The following is a 15746-nucleotide window of genomic DNA, read 5'->3' on the forward strand; positions in this document are numbered from 1 at the left end:
TGGTTCTTCCTGGGCTCCTTTTCCAGAGTTTGTTGAATCGGGAATTGTGAAGGCCGGAGGGAGGAGGCAGATGGGATTGTATACATCTCCCGGCCAGAGCTATATGATCTTTGTAATTTGGTGTTTGAATTGGAGCTTGTCCTTCGTCCAGCCAGAAAGAGGAGGCTCCTTTTCCCCAGCCGCCTCGGCCTCCCCATGATGCAGGAGGGAGCTGGGAAACGTTGTCAGCTCTTGAAATCGCTTCTCAAGGATTCCAAACTTTTAAAAAAAAGAAGAAAAAAAAAAAAGATCCTAATGGTTTGTGTCTCGTGAAAATGCGAGTTTGCCACGCTAGTTTATTGTGAAAAGGAAAAAGAAAAGCCCCTTCTCATTGGAGTTTTGTGGGTGATTTAGTGGAAGACAAAGAAAATAATTGTCCCAACAAACTGATTTCCCCTAGAGAAATAAGCAAGTGAAATTGACTTCCCCAGATTTCTGCCTTCCCATTCCCTCTGGCCCTTGGGTTTCTGCAGCCGATCAGGGCCCCTTTAAATGTCTCAACTCTGGGAGTGACTTGAATAATTCTCCTCCTTTTCCACGTTGACTTTGGGGTCTGGGAAGGCATCCTCGAAGCTGAGGAGGACCCCAAAGGCCAACCTGGAGGGGATCTTCGTTTGGACGGGGTTCAGTTCAGGGGCCCCTTCTGGAAAGGGGGAAATGAGCAGAACCTCCATGTGGAGATTGCTTGTTTACTCTGAACCTTTCCAGAAGAACCCTTTCCCTGAATTTCAGACATATTCAGCTTTATGAAGCTTTCCAGGGTGGAGGTGCACGGCTAACTGATTTTTAAAACGATTTAGAAGCGGATGCATCCTCAGATGACTATTGCTGCACTCTTGTTTGTTGGAAAACCGCCATATTTTACTTACAGAATGTACACTGAACTTCAAAATGGAAGAAAAAAAAAATACATTCACTCTAGCCCCTGAAAGTCCTCTTCTTCAAGTCAAATGAGCAGCCGTAAGCATGAGTTTTTGAAAGGAGACCATTGATGCATTTTAAAATAGATTTTGTTTTTTAATTTCTAAATATTTGCTATTGCAAACTGAATCATAGCCCCAAATATGCAGTCTTGTCTTCCCAATGAGATGAGCCACTAGCCAAGTGTGGGAGAGGGGAGTGAAAATTCCGTGATTTAGGTTTTGCGGCAGGAGCTGGAGGGGAGAACAGCATTTTTAAACAGGAGAAGTTGGGGGGCTCAGTCGGAGGACGTAGTCTACATTTCAGGGTAGGCAGAGAAAATAGTAAATAGCAAATAGCAAAATGGCCAGAGCAGTAAGTTTCCAGAGACTCCACCCAGTGATGATCATGTTTACACTCAAGTTTGAGAGCAGCAGAAATTGACTTTGGTCAATTTCTTTGACTTTGGGTCAATTTCTTTGGCTTTGGGAGGATTGGAAGCCCCTTGAGGGCAGGAATACTTTCTTTTTTACTTTCACTTCCCCACATATACTTGCCCTGGGATGTGTCCCCGCTAAATGTTTACTGATTGACCCCCATTAAAATTCTGTCCATCCTGGGGAGTGTATGCTTACAGCCCCTTCAATAAACAGGGATTGTCCCAAGGACCATCCAAGACCAGATGTTTTGGGGGGTTTTCCTATCCTATTTTTTTCTTCAGTCCATTCTACAAGACTCTTATCAGGCAGCACCAGGCTTGCCTAAAGAGAGAACAAATACAAAACCAAAACATGTGATGAGTTCCCATTAAAAAATATCCCTGAAACAGAGTGTTTACAGGAATAGAAAACTGGAGAGATCTAGGAGACTTTAATTTTTTTTAAAGTGGCTTTTTTTTTTTTTTTTTTTTTTTTTTAAGCCACGTTGTTTGGGTTTTTGTCTGTTGCAATTCAGAAATTAGATCACTGAAAGGGTCATTTGCCTTTATAGACACTTCCTGAGTGATCCGGAAAAAGGGAATATTTCTTCCTATTTAGATTGAGATCTGAATTTTAAAAGTCACTTATCAAAATTTCTCTCCACACAGATGGAGACTTTTTTGGGGGCTCAGCAGATCAAAGCTTGAGAAAAGTGGCTCTGAAGTCGAGAACTAGGGAGCTTGACTAAGCTAGCTCCCCCTTCTGTAGCAATTCCCAGGGGAGACTTTTTTTTCTTTTTTAATGGCATGGATGAAGGCGTGCTTGTGGAGTTTGCAGATGTCACACAACTGGGCAATAACAAACCTGTTGGACAAAAGAGTTGGGATCCAGAAAGAACTGAGTGGCTGAGAATGATGGGTTAGCTCCAGTAAGATGAAAGGTCAAAGGATCACTCATTTAGAGGAGGGAAGGAGGCCTTGAGGGTCTGGTCTGATCTCATTTTACAGATGAGGAAACCAAGGCCTGGAGAATGGGGCCAAGGGGTTTTTTAATTTAGAGAAGGGAGATTTGGACTAGCTGGTCTTGATGGTCCTTCATCCCTCCTATTTGATCTGTGAAATGGAGGACCAATTGCCATCTGTGAGTCTTTGCCTTTCTAGTTCTAACCAGGCCAGGTCTGGCCTCTAGATCCAGCACTCCTTCCCACAAACCGTGCAGGGGGGTTGTTGTTATACACGCTCTTCCACTTGGGTCTAAAAAGTCATTTCTTCTGAGGGTAGCATGTAGAAGGTGTCACCATGTAATAGGTCATGTCAGAAAGAAGCAGAGGGACTTAAGTACTGCCTCTGGAGCTACCAGTATGACCCGGAGCAGCAGAGGAGCTCAAGGCAGTGTCTGCTGCATCCAGCAGGGCAGAGTGTCCCGGAGGAGGGAGGTCAGAGCTCTGTTGCCTGCGGCCCCCTGGCAGAGCCCACCCGCAGTTCCGTGGTCAGCTCCGGCCTCCAGGTTTTAGGAAGGAGCATCCTGACAAAGGGCAGCCTGCCTGGGGAAAGGCAGCCAAGGGACTGGTGCCATGGCATGGGGGGAGGGCTCAGGGGAAGGTTTAGTCTGGAGGAGAAAAGACTTCAGACATCCGAAGGACTCTGGGTAAGAGAGATGTTCCTGAGATTGAATCTGGTATAGAGATGCTCCCTTTGAGGTGTCAACAGCCAGAGAAAGAGAACTGTGGGTGTATCACAGGGAAGAAGCGCCCTGCTAACAGGATTGCCTCTGCTCCCCACTCGTGATCCCGAAGTGGAACGGGCTGTCTCCGAAGGGAGTGGGTTTCCCAACTGGGCAGTGTTCATCTGGAATCTGGATGACTCCACACAAGAACTGGCAGGAAGGTGTCAGGTTAGAAAGGTCCCTTCCTGCCTTAGAGTCCGGGATTCTGGGCTCATTTAAGCTTTTTGGGGGGTCCCAGCCTTTTACTTTATAATTTGACTCGGTGCTTCCAAACTGGTAATTTTCACTTTATAGCCTGCGCCGTCCGGGTGCTATTTCGGGCAGCTAAATTGCAGTGTGCCATCAGCATTATTTTGAAGGTTTTACTTTTCCTGTTTTGATGGCAGAACTTTAGTCTGCTCTCTCCAAAAAGCAGGGAAGGGAAAAACGGGTTCCATAAAACATTTCTTTCTACGGCCGTGGCTGCCGGAGGGGTCGGGGCGAGTGCCGGGTCCAGCCCGGGACCTGGTTTTGGTCGTGGACAGCGAAGCATCCATCCAGGAGACTGGAACAGTTGAGAGAGCGCGTTGGACGCGGGTGTCACAGGGGGGCGGAAGCTGGGCATTTAGCAGGAGCTCGTGGCCAGGCTGCCCAGCCTCGGCCATTCCCCAGTGTCTCCCGGGCACATCCTCGGGCTTTCCTGTGCCCGCCCTCTTTGCTCATGTTCTCACAGAACTGTGGGTTGTTGCTCACTTGCCACGGCTTCCCCCGTTCTACTGGATGCAGCAGTGTGGACTCAGACGTGTGGCCATTGAAACCCTTTTCAGGTCTTCCCATCGAGAGTGGAAGCTGCACTGAGGGCTGGGGCTGGGGGGGAGCCAAAAGGCCCTTTGATGCTCTGGACCTTCCAGGTCCGGGAGGGGAAATCTGACAAAAACAGGTTATCTAGAATACACAGGAAGACTTGTTCAAATCGGAATGTTGTGGGAAGGTGAAGGACGGGTGCCATTGTGTATAGCAGGTGCTAGAAAGAGCTGCATTCAAATCCTGCCTCCGATACTCACCGCTTCTGTGATCCTGAGACAGTGACTTTGCCTTTCTGTGCCTCAGTTTCCCTATCTGTTAAATGAGGGGGTTGTGTTGGTGCCTTCAAAGGTCTCTTTTGAGGGCTCACAGGAGGCTTTCTGGAAGACAAGCCACTGGGGGTGGGGTGGGGTGGGGATGGTCACGGGTATGTGAGAGACTCTTTGGTCTCTCGGGGACTTGGAGTCAGGACTTGGGTTCATAGGCAGCCTTGAACACTCAGTTACCACGTCTGCAAGGTGGGGGTAGTAATGGCAGCGGCGAACTTTCCCGGGTGATCATGGGGATGATGGTGTTTGTAAAGGTCGGCGAAGTTTAAAAGTACAGATGGAGGTGAACCTTCAGCTGGGACTGACTACCTCGGGGCAGATCCTGCCTTAGACGCTTCCTAGCTGTCTGCCCTGGGCAAGTTCCTCTTTGTCAGCCTCAGTCTCCCCATCTGTAAAATGGTGCATCTTGGGGATTGTTATAATGATAACGGGAGGGATGTTTGCAAGGCGCTCTGCAGCTCTTGAGGCGCTCTGTATTTGCTAGCTATTGTGGTTGTTATGGGAGAAGTGGGGTGCTTCCCTCTGAACTTGGTGAACTGGAGGTGCAGTTCACTGGGGGGAGTCACACTGGGGGGAGGGCACAGTTGAGGGCCAGTGGTTAGGACCACAGGAACAAATGAGGAGAAGAGGAGAGGATGCCGCCCGGTTCTCCGGGACCACACTTGGGAGCGGTCCTTGTGTGTGGAACGGCTTCCATCACCTTGCTGCCTGGGGAGTCTTCTGGATCTGGTTCCCCGAGGGTTAGAGGACTCACCCAGGGTCACTGAGCTACTTTGTATCTGAGGCAGGGCTCCATCCCAGTTCTTCCAGACTCTGGGGTCAACTTTCTATTCTTGATTCCAAGTTCCTTGAAATACAAAATATACAAAGGAAATACAAAGTAATTTCAGCAGCAGAAAGAGACCCCAGAATCACCGTGTTGACCTTTTAATGAAGGAAAAAGCGAACCGCGAGAGCCAGGGACTGCTCCGTCTGGAGTGGGCCAGTTTTTAGAGGCCCTCCCCTCATTTTGCTTTAATTTGTTTATACAATAATTATTATAAAACAAACCCTGCAGCTCCTGTGTTCTAGCCTCAACCTGAATGATTGAACTCATATTTTTAAAGGCTCCTTTTCTGAGCATAAAAGGGAAGGCTTTGGAACCAACGAACCGGAGTTTGTAGTTTGTCTCTGATCATTACTACCTATGTGGAAGGCGCTGGCTGCTCTGTGCCTCAGTTTCCCCATCTGTGTCACACATCGGCTGATCTGCGGTCTTTGGAGCTTAACCCTTCCCCTTCTGACTGGCGACCTGGCGTTGGGTAGCCATGAAGACTCTGCAAGTGTTCTGCTGCCCTTGCTGTTCTCCGCGCCGCTCTGAAGATCCTTGTGAAAGGTTCCCGTCATTCCCATTGATGTTGATGACCAGCATCTTACTTTTCTGCCTTTTCTGTTGCTTAGGATGTGGTCTTTGACCTGCCCCAAAGATGCCAGGAGCATTGATCGCCTGCCAGCTTTTACTTTTTTAACTGAGAAAGTAAAAACCATTCCCAGTTTTTTCTCCTTTGCAGTTTTGTTTATTCACTTTTTCCTTTACATTCCAGACTTAGGAATTCATAGATGTGGGGAACTCCCTGTGTGGAACCCTCCAGCACTGAAGCCGGTCAGCAGCTCTTCTGTAACAGGGAGCTGCTTCCACAGCGTGAGAGGGGAAATGGCGTGTCCTAGCTCACACAGCCCCAGGAGTCAAAGGTGGGGCTTGAACCCCCATTTTCCTGCTCCCAATGGGCCCACCCTTGGATTTTCTTTTTAAAAAAAATTTTTTCACCAATGATTTTTTATTTTTTATAAATAAAATTTTAATAAAATTAGCAACAAAGTCCCAACAGTGAGACCTTAAGAGATCAAATTTTTATTGAAAACACAACACAAAAATCATTTGTTTGTAAGAGGAAGTCACATGATTTTTGGTTGGATGACTACCTCTTTGCAGTATGATTCATTTTTACACCCCCCTCCTCATTTCCTGAGGTAGCCTTTTTCTTCTTGACTTTGAGAACCATGCTGTAGAATGATGAAGAAAAAAGGAAGAAGACAGAACAGAATTACAAAAGATCTCATTTGGATAGGGCTTTATAGTTTGCAGGGCTCTGCACGGATATTTTCTTGTTTGATCTGGGAGTGGCAGGTAGTGTTATGTTATCTCAGCTGTTTTACAGAGGGGGAAACTGAGGCAGACAGCTGGGAAGTGACTTGCCCAGGGTTTCACAGCTAGAAAGTGCCTACTGCTGAACTTGAATCCAGTCTTCTTGACTAGTTCCATGGTTCTCTCAGTTGTATAAAGAGGTGTCTGGCCTTTGAAATAAATGCACAGAAGAGTGGGGCCATTGCTGACATTCAGTGCGGGATCCTCCGCCTCTTTCAGCTTGGCTCTCCCCCCATATATATCACTTGACAGTTTCAGATCCTGGGTGTCTTGAGTTTTCCTGAGTTGGCTCTTTTGTGTTGGGGGAATGAAAATGACTGGGAAGAAACTCCTGGGAGAAGCGTCCCAGGCCAGAGGGCAAACTCGGATCATCTTATAGTTGGGAAAATTCAGTAGCTGTAGCAAATGGGTAGACAGCAGGGGAGAGTGTGGGAGTATAAACACAGGCAGTGTCAAACACAGAAATTGTAGTGGGACACACACACACACACACACACACACACACACACACACACACACACGACATCCTAATTAAAAATAATTCCAAGTGTTAGTCTCCATTTTTTGCTTCTGCACCCCAACAGCCCGAGGGGTTTTGTTGTAGATCCATGGGCCCCCACACGGGCCTCAGTGGCTTTCTTTATCCCTTGATGGCCAAGCCCATGAGACTGCCCCATTGTGGTGAGACCCCCGACCCAGCCAGACTGGACCTTGGAGAGGAAGGCCACAGCCTGGCACTAGCTCCTAGTTAGTGTCTTGGCCATCCCCATCTCAGAGGCCTCCGGGGGGACTTGACAGACGTCCAGGAGGAAGAGCAAAGTTTCAGAAGGAATTTCTTGGATGTCCCTGCAGTATTTGCAACGAAGGAAACTTGATTGACTCCCAGCTTGATCCTCAAACATCTGCTGGTCCGATTGGCTGAGGTCAAACATAGGATCATCTATAGCTGGAAGAGGCACGGGCCATTGAGCCAACCCTCTTATATTTTTGGTGGGGGGAGGCATTCAGGCTCAGCAGGGTCACAATAATAAGGGCCAGAGATGGGATTTGAATCCAGATCCTCCAGACTGTTCCAGTAGAGTGATTTGCTTTCCCTCTTTAAAATGGAAGCTCCCTGAGGGACGGGCCCTTTCCTTTTTGCTTCTATTTATTTCTGTATGGCTTGGCCCCCGTAAGCATTTAATACTTGTTTTGCTTCTGTGGGGTCTCCCTAAGGATCTGAAGCTGGGCCTTTTCCTTGATAGGGTGGGGGGAAGGAGAAGGTCCACCTTCGCCATTCCCACCCGGCCCTGGAGAATTCCTGGCTGTCAGCCCTAGGGGGCCAACGGCACACCTAGGCTGATCGTTGATAACAGAAGAGACTCTGGGGGGCCTCCCTGTACTGGAAGCTGTTCTGGCTTGGTGCAGGGCCTGCTGGAGCTTGTATCCTCCTGGCAAAGAAGTCGGGGCTCCTCTCCACACCATGATGAATTGGGCAGGGAGGGGGAGAGGCCCCTCAGAGCGCTTCCAAAATGGTTGCCAGTAATTCTGTTTCCTTATTAAAAGTCCACTTTCCATGTTTGGCTCAGAGAAAAAGGTGGCACAAAACCCATCTCCTTCTTGGTGAGAACAGACGTGGAGGACTGTGGGTAAGGAATACTATGCAGCTTCTCAGACTCTATGGCCCTGCTACTATTTGCCCCTCTCATTTAAAGACATTTTTTTTTTGGGAAGGAAAGAGGCCAAATATATATTAGGAAATGAAGAGGAGTGAAAACCAGAAAGTGTTGGGAACAATTCTAAAATAAATTAAAAGGTCTACATCAATATGAATGGTGTGCCTGTATGTGTGTGTATGAGAGACAGAGAGACAGACAAGAGATAAAAGAGATGGAAAGGGAGAGGAGGGAGAGAGAAGAGAAAGAAGGAAGAGAGGGGAAGAGGTAACATAAAGGAGAGAGAAAAGAAAAAAGGAGAGGGGAGAGAAAGAAGGGAAGGGGTAACATACAGGAGGGAGAAAGAAAAAAGGAAAGGGGAGAGAGAAAGGAAGGAGTAACAATAAAATGGAAGGAGAAAGAAAAAAGGGATGGGGAGAGGGAGAAGGGAAGGGGTAACAGATAAAGGAGGGAGAAAGAAGAAAGGAAAAGAGGGAAAGAGAGAAGAGAAGGGTAATAGATGGAGAAAGAAAAAAGGGAAGGGGAGAAAAAAGAAAGCAGCAAGCAGGGGAGAGGACAGAGGTGATATTCTAATGCTGTGCCTCTCCCTGAAGTTGGCACTGGCTGCCAAAAGCGCCCTCTACAAGGGGCAGGGGCTCCTAACCTTGTGGCTGTCCTGGAACCCTTGGGCGGCAGCAGTGGGTGTGGTTGAGGGAGCCCTTCTCAGAATCATGTTTTTAAATGCATAAAATAAAGTATTACGAGAAAAACCAAGAATATTGAAATCTAGCTGTGAAAATGTTTGCCCCCACTTGATTTCAGTCTCTGTCAGAGCCTGTGTTGATGTGGCCCAGTCAGTCAGCAGACATTTATTAAGCGCTTACTGTTTACCAGGCTCTGGACATACAAGACGGGCAAAGGCAGTTGGTTGCCTTTGAAACCCCCAGGCTAATGGAGGAGAGAGCATGCAACCAGCTCTGTGCAAACCAGCGCTATCCAGGATAAACCGGGGATAATCAACAGAGGAATGGCCTTAAGGGGGATGGGGCTCGTGGATGAAAAGTGCCATAGAAATGAGAGCTGAGATGCTTATTGTTATTTTTCTAACTCGGGCCCACAGACGTCTAGCAGCAGTGCCTGCTGGGGGTGCAGGGTGCCGGGCCCGGGGCACTGAGAAAACCAGACAAAACAGCTCCTTCTTCTTTCGGGAGCTGACATTTTCCTGGATGGTTTTTGAGGTTCTCTGCCAAATGATTCCTCCTGGGTCATTTTGCACCGCGGCTCTTGTGGGCCTCTTTCAGCCTGTGCTTCCCCCGGAGGAGGCTGGAGCTCCTGCAGGGCCAGGAGAGTCATGGAGCCAGCCTAGGCCTTCTTGACCCAAAGACACATTGAGGAGTTGGGACGACTAACCCCCGTTGTGGGGTGGTGTTCCTAGGCTTCCCCCGAGGTCCGGAACCTCCTGCGACCCAGCAGCTTCTCCTGGGGTCCAAACGGACCACGAGCAGCTCTAGAAATGACTGACAGCTTGCTCGGTGCGTGTTTCTAAGTGGTTCTGCTCTCAGTGAGAGACAACTGGGGGGGGGGATCCTGGGTTTGGAACCAGAAGGGGCCGACTGGAGACCCACAAAGGAGGCTAAGGGATTAGGAGACTTTTTTTTTTTTTTTTTTTTTTTTTTAAGATATTGTTGAAACTTTAAAAAATGCCCTGACAAGACCCAAGTTTATAGAATCCATTACAGATAAGAATTGTTGAAATGACTCTCCGGGCCTTAAAAAGGACGGCCTTTCCGAACATCTTCAGAGCTTGGGTTGATGTGGGCCAGTCAGTCAGCAGACATTTATTAAGCACCTACTGTGTACCAGGCTCTGGATATACAAGAAGGGCAAGGCAGGCGGTTGCTGATCCCCAGAAACCTTCATGGTGGAGCTAAGTTAAAAAAACAAAATTCTTCCTTCATTATCATTTCCCAAGCACTTGAGTTTTCTTCCCCTCAGAAAATGAAACAAAACAAAACAAGAATTTAGACATGATTGGAGGGAGATGCTGAGTTTTAAGGGGCAGAGAATTCTGGCTCCGTTCAAGGGCAGGCTGACCTTGGGCTGATTCTTGGAACGTTCCCCCATTTTATCTAGGGCCTTAGGAAGCTCTGGGTGCCCATTGCTTTGGGAACTCGGGAGTATTTATCTGATAATGAAAACAAGAGCAATAACACTAGAGGAAGAACAGAAAGTCTGAAGGCTTGGATTCTAGTCTGGGTGATATAAGGGAGAGAGTACTGGTCTGTTTCTGATGCTTCCTGCCAGACGTGGCGCCCCGTTTATTAATCAACTTGTATTTATTAAGCGCCTGCTGTGTGCCAGGCACTGTACTGTGGGTATTGGGGGTATAAGTCCAAAGAATGAGATGAGCTCGGCTTGTTAGGAACTAGGAGCTTCCCATCTGATAACAGAGACAAGAAGGAGCCCCCCCAAACACAGAGCGGTTCTGTCTCATTCAGGGTAGCTGGGGAGGAGGGGGTGACCACGGGCCTAGGCCTGCAGTCGGCTCAGTGTCGGAGGAAAAACAGGGGATGGTGCTGTACCCCAGGAGGGAGGCCTGGAATTCGCAGGGAGTGCATGTTTTAAAAAAGAAAGAAGGAAAGAAAAGGAAAATGGATGGCAATCTCTCGATTTCTAAAAGTACCCGAGCCTCTGGCCTGTGTTCCGCTGCTACCTCTTCCTTCCTGTTCTTCTTCCTCTCCTCCCGGGCCGTTCCCCCCTCTACCCCATCCCCCACTCCTGTCATCTGCCAGCTTTTCTCCTTGGGCATCCCCAGGGGAGTGAGGGACTGGGAACTTCAGGGAGGCCCAGCTCTGCCCTAGGAGGCCGCCCCATCCCAAAGCTGGGGGGGCCCGAGCGAACTTGCTCAATGGCTTGGAATGTATGGAGGCCTCCTGGAATGTTCAGTGGATACCAGCGGCTCCTGCTGGGGCTGGGTCAAGGGTCAGAGGAGGTGGACTCTTGGGCCTCCACGGACAATTGGCCCCGAAATCCCTGGCTTTGCCCTTTGGAAAAAGGAAGACACCTTTCCCTCTCGGGGGGATGGGTGGGAATTCTGTGGGTGGGTGCCTGAGCCTTTTGTCTCAGATGCAGCCAGACTGGTTTTTTCTCCTTCTGACAGTGGCCACTTTGAGGGGTCTTTGGTCATTTCCAGATCATGGGCTGCCCAGGCAGAGAGGGGGAGTTTAACTCGGTCACAAGTTAAAACAACCAGTTTTTTAAGGCCATGGACCTTTGGATATTCTGGGGAACCCTAGTCCCCCTTCCCAGTCATGTCTTTAAAATGCATAAAGTACATACAATTACAAAAAAAAAATCAATTCCTTTTAAAAAAATTTTATTAAAACTTTTTATTTATGAAATATATGCATGGGTAATTTTTCCTTTTTTTTATTGTCTGCAATTATTTTATTTTATTTTATTTTATTTTTAACTTATTTATTTATTTATTTTTATAATATTATCCCTTGTATTCATTTTTCCAAATTATCCCCTCCCTCCCTCCACTCCCTCCCCCCGATGACAGGCAATCCCATACATTTTACACGTGTTACAGTATAACCTAGATACAATATATGTGTGTAAATACCATTTTCTTGTTGCACGTTAAGTATTAGATTCCGAAGGTATAAGTAACCTGGGTAGATAGACAGTAGTGCTAACAGTTTACATTCACTTCCCAGTGTCCTTTCTCTGGGTGTAGCTACCTCTGTCCATCATTGATCAACTGGAAGTGAGTTGGATCTTCTTTATGTTGAAGATTTCCACTTCCATCAGAATACATCCTCATACAGTATTGTTGTTGAAGTGTATAATGATCTTCTGGTTCTGCTCATTTCACTCAGCATCAGTTGATGTAAGTCTCTCCAGGCCTCTCTGTATTCCTCCTGCTGGTCATTTCTTACAGAGCAATAATATTCCAGAACATTCATATACCACAATTTACCCAACCATTCTCCAATTGATGGACATCCATTCAACTTCCAGTTTCTAGCTACAACAAAAAGAGCTGCCACAAACATTTTGGCACACACAGGCCCCTTTCCACTCTTTAGTATTTCTTTGGGATATAAGCCCAATAGCAGCAATGCTGGGTCAAAGGGTATGCACAGTTTGATAACTTTTTGGGCATAGTTCCAAATTGCTCTCCAGAATGGCTGGATTCTTTCACAACTCCACCAACAATGTATCAGTGTCCCGGTTTTCCCACATCCCCTCCAACATTCATCATTATTTGTTCCTGTCATCTTAGCTAATCTGACAGGTGTGTAGTGTTATCTCAGAGTTGTCTTAATTTGCATTTCTCTGATCAGTAGTGATTTGGAACACTCTTTCATATGAGTGGAAATAATTTTAATTTCATCATCTGAGAAATGTCTGTTCATATCCTTTGACCATTTATCAATTGGAGAATGGTTTGATTTCTTATAAATTAGGATCAGTTCTCTATATACATGGGTAATTTTTCAGCATTGACCCTTGCAAAAACTTCTGTTCCAAAATTTTCCCTCCTTCCCTCCATCTCCTCCCCTAGATGGCAGGTAGTCCAATACATGTTAAAATATATATATTTATATAATTATCTTTCTGCACAAGAAAAAATGGGTAAAGAAGGGAGGGGAAACCTGAGAAAAAAACAAAATACAGGCAAAAAACAACAGAAAAAGTGAAGATGCTCTGTTGTGGTCCACTCTCAGCTCCCACAGTCCTCTCCCTGAGTGTAAATAACTCTCTTCATCACAAGACATTGGGACTGGCCTGAATCATCTCATTGTTGAAAAGGGCCACGTCCATCAGAATTGATCAGTGTATAGTCTTGGCCATGTACAGTGATCTCCTGATCCTGCTCATTTCACTCAGCATCAGTTCCTGTCAGTCTCTCCAGGCCTTTCTGAAATCTTCCTGCTGATCGTTTCTTATAGAACAATAATATTCCATAGCATTCATAGACAGAACTTATTCAACCATTTCCCAACTGATTTAGCCACTACAAAGAGGGTTGCCACAAACATTCTTGCACATACATCCCTTTCCCTTCTCTAAGCTCCCAGTTGTAGCACTGCTGGGTTAAAGGGGATGCACAGTTTGATAACTTTTTGAGCTTAGTTCCCAACTGCTCTCCAGAATGGTTAGATCCATTCACAGTTCCACCAACAATGTATCAGTGTCCCAGTTTTCCCATATCCTCTCCAACATTCATCATTATTTGTTCCTGTCATCTTAGCCAATCTGACAGGTGTGTAGTGGTACCTCAGAGTTGTCTTAATTTGCATTTCTATGATCAATAGCGATTTAGAGCATTTTTTCATATGGTTAAAAATGGTTTCAATTTCTTCATCTGAAAATTGTCTGCTCATATCCTTTGACCATTTATCAACTGGAGAATGGCTTGAATTTTTATAAATTAGAGTCAGTTCTCTATATATTTTGGAAATGAAGCTGTTATCAGAACCTTTAACTAAAGATGTTTTCCCAATTTGTTTCTCTACTAATCTTGTCTGCATAAAAAAATCAATTATTTTGGAATAGAGGGATTAAAATGAACCTATGCCAAAGCTCAAGGCCATGTGACTGGGATGATTAAAGAATCCATTCCCCACAGACCTGTCCCAAAGTGCATTTAAATTCAATCGATTTCAAAGCAAGTAGATCGGCCTGGGAGCACCCCAGCCTAGCCACACGGGGGTCCCTGCAGACTGGCAGCGCCCTAGGACTTTCTGTAGCCCTATAAGACAGCTTTGTGAAACGCTGCTCAGATGATCACAAGCTTCTTGGTTGGTTCAGGAATCACAAGAGCTGCCAGGAACTGAGAAGACCCCCCCAGCTTTCTCATTTTACAGATGAGGAAACTGAGTTCCAGCTATTGGAAAGAAAACAAAGAATCCCCCTTCTTTGGAAGGGACATTGAGCAGCACATGAGGCTCTGGTTGCCGGGTCTTCCTATTTAAGCTTTAATAGCTTATAACTCATAACTTTATATTATAAAATGAGGCCTTCCCTGCCTTAAAGGAGTTTATATTTCTCTGGGGGAGGAGGGGAATCTGTCTGGGGTGGGCATGTACACAGATTTGTTATTCGGTCAGTTTAGTCACGTTTGACTTTGTGTGACTCCACTTTATTGGTAAAAATACTGGGCTACTTTGCCATTTCATTCCCCAGCTCATTTTACAGACTTTGGGGACGGCCTGGGTCCCGAGGACAGTGGATTGAATTTGTTGATGGGAACCACACACGAGGAAGTAATTTTGTTGGAGAAAGGGGCTCTTTAGGGCCATGAGTGTGGCGGGGATACCAGACGGCTGTGGATTCTTGCCTCTACTTACTGTCTGTGAGACTGCGGGGAGGCACTCAGCTGGCTTAACCTATGAGTTTCCTCATCTGTGAAATGGGGATAGCTGGATCTATTGTATCCATTTCACAAGGGAGGACCAGTAAGACCGTGAAAAGTACTTTATAAACACAGTACAAGGGAAATGCCAGTTTTTACTCTAAGTCTCATCATTCAAAAAAAGACATGTCTTTTTGCTTGTCTGTTTTATTTTTATTATTTTAAAATTTGTTGAAAAATTGGGTTTTGACATGACAGATGCTTCCTTTGCCCCAAATAATCTGACATCCCTTTTACAGTAACCTGTAAAAGACTTAAATTTTTAAAATTAGGATTATTCTTATTGGGAGAAATCTGCCAATCACCAAGCATTTATTGAGTATTCACTAAGTGCCAAATGCTGTGCTGTCCCTGCCCAGAAGGAGCTCCCGGTCTAAAGGTAAAGATGGAGGCCACTAGCTTGGGGCAGAGTGGAGAGAAGGGCAGAGGCCCAGGGCCAGGCTTCATCCAGCCACTGATATTTGAATTTTGCTTGTTTGTTTTTGTTTCTAAGAAGCAGTTGGGATTAAGTGACTCAACCAGGAACACAGAGCTAGATTTGAACTCGGGTCCTCCTCCAGAGCTCTATCCATCGCATCATCAACAATCAAACGGATTTTTGAAAGCTGCCTCTCCACATGCGTAGGCTCAGCCCTCGTGTGTCCTGTGCCTTTGGCTCTGCTTTCTTTCCTTGGACAAATTAGTAAGCACCTACTATGTGCCTGGCCTGTGGGGAATCAAAGGCACAGAGAGAAACAAGACATTCCCTGCCTTAAAGGAGTTTGCATTTCTAGTATGGAGTGGATGTGTACACCGATTTATCGTTCAGTCACTTCAGTCATGTCTGACTTTTGTGATCCCATTTGGGGTTTTATTAGTAAAAATATTGGAGGACTTTGCCACTTCATTTTCCAACTCATTTTACGGATGAGGAAACTGAGGCAAACAGGGTAAAGTGATATGGCCAGGGTCACACAGCTAGTTAAGTATCTGAGGTTGGATTTGAACTTCCATCCACTGCTCCCCTTAGCTGCCCATTTACAGAGACAAATCAGTCCCAAGTAATCGCCTTCCCAAGTTTCTCCAATTCCTTGTGATTGTCATTCCTTATGATACATCCATTTTTGACTATATTCCTATAGCACTGATTGGTCACACCTAAACCAATGGATGCATACTTTGTTTTAACGTTGTTTTTCCATCAAAGCTTCTGCCTACGTTTTCCTTCCTCTGGATTATTTTCTTTGCTATCGGCCTTGTTGGGGTATGGTCCCTTGAATAGAACAGGTGGGAGAAAAGCCTTAACCGTTAACTCACTCCTCCCTT

At 46.2% G+C, this 15746-nt stretch overlaps 1 protein-coding gene across 5 annotated transcripts in view; it reads left to right on the forward strand.

The window, feature by feature from the left end:
* IGF2BP2 (insulin like growth factor 2 mRNA binding protein 2) overlaps positions 1–15746 on the forward strand; it is a 95245-nt gene that overhangs the window by 5320 nt on the left and 74179 nt on the right. The gene's annotated exons all lie outside the window — the stretch shown is intronic.

The sequence above is a fragment of the Sminthopsis crassicaudata genome, chromosome 4 (genome assembly GCF_048593235.1).
Source record: "Sminthopsis crassicaudata isolate SCR6 chromosome 4, ASM4859323v1, whole genome shotgun sequence".
In the NCBI taxonomy this organism is placed as follows: domain Eukaryota; kingdom Metazoa; phylum Chordata; class Mammalia; order Dasyuromorphia; family Dasyuridae; genus Sminthopsis; species Sminthopsis crassicaudata.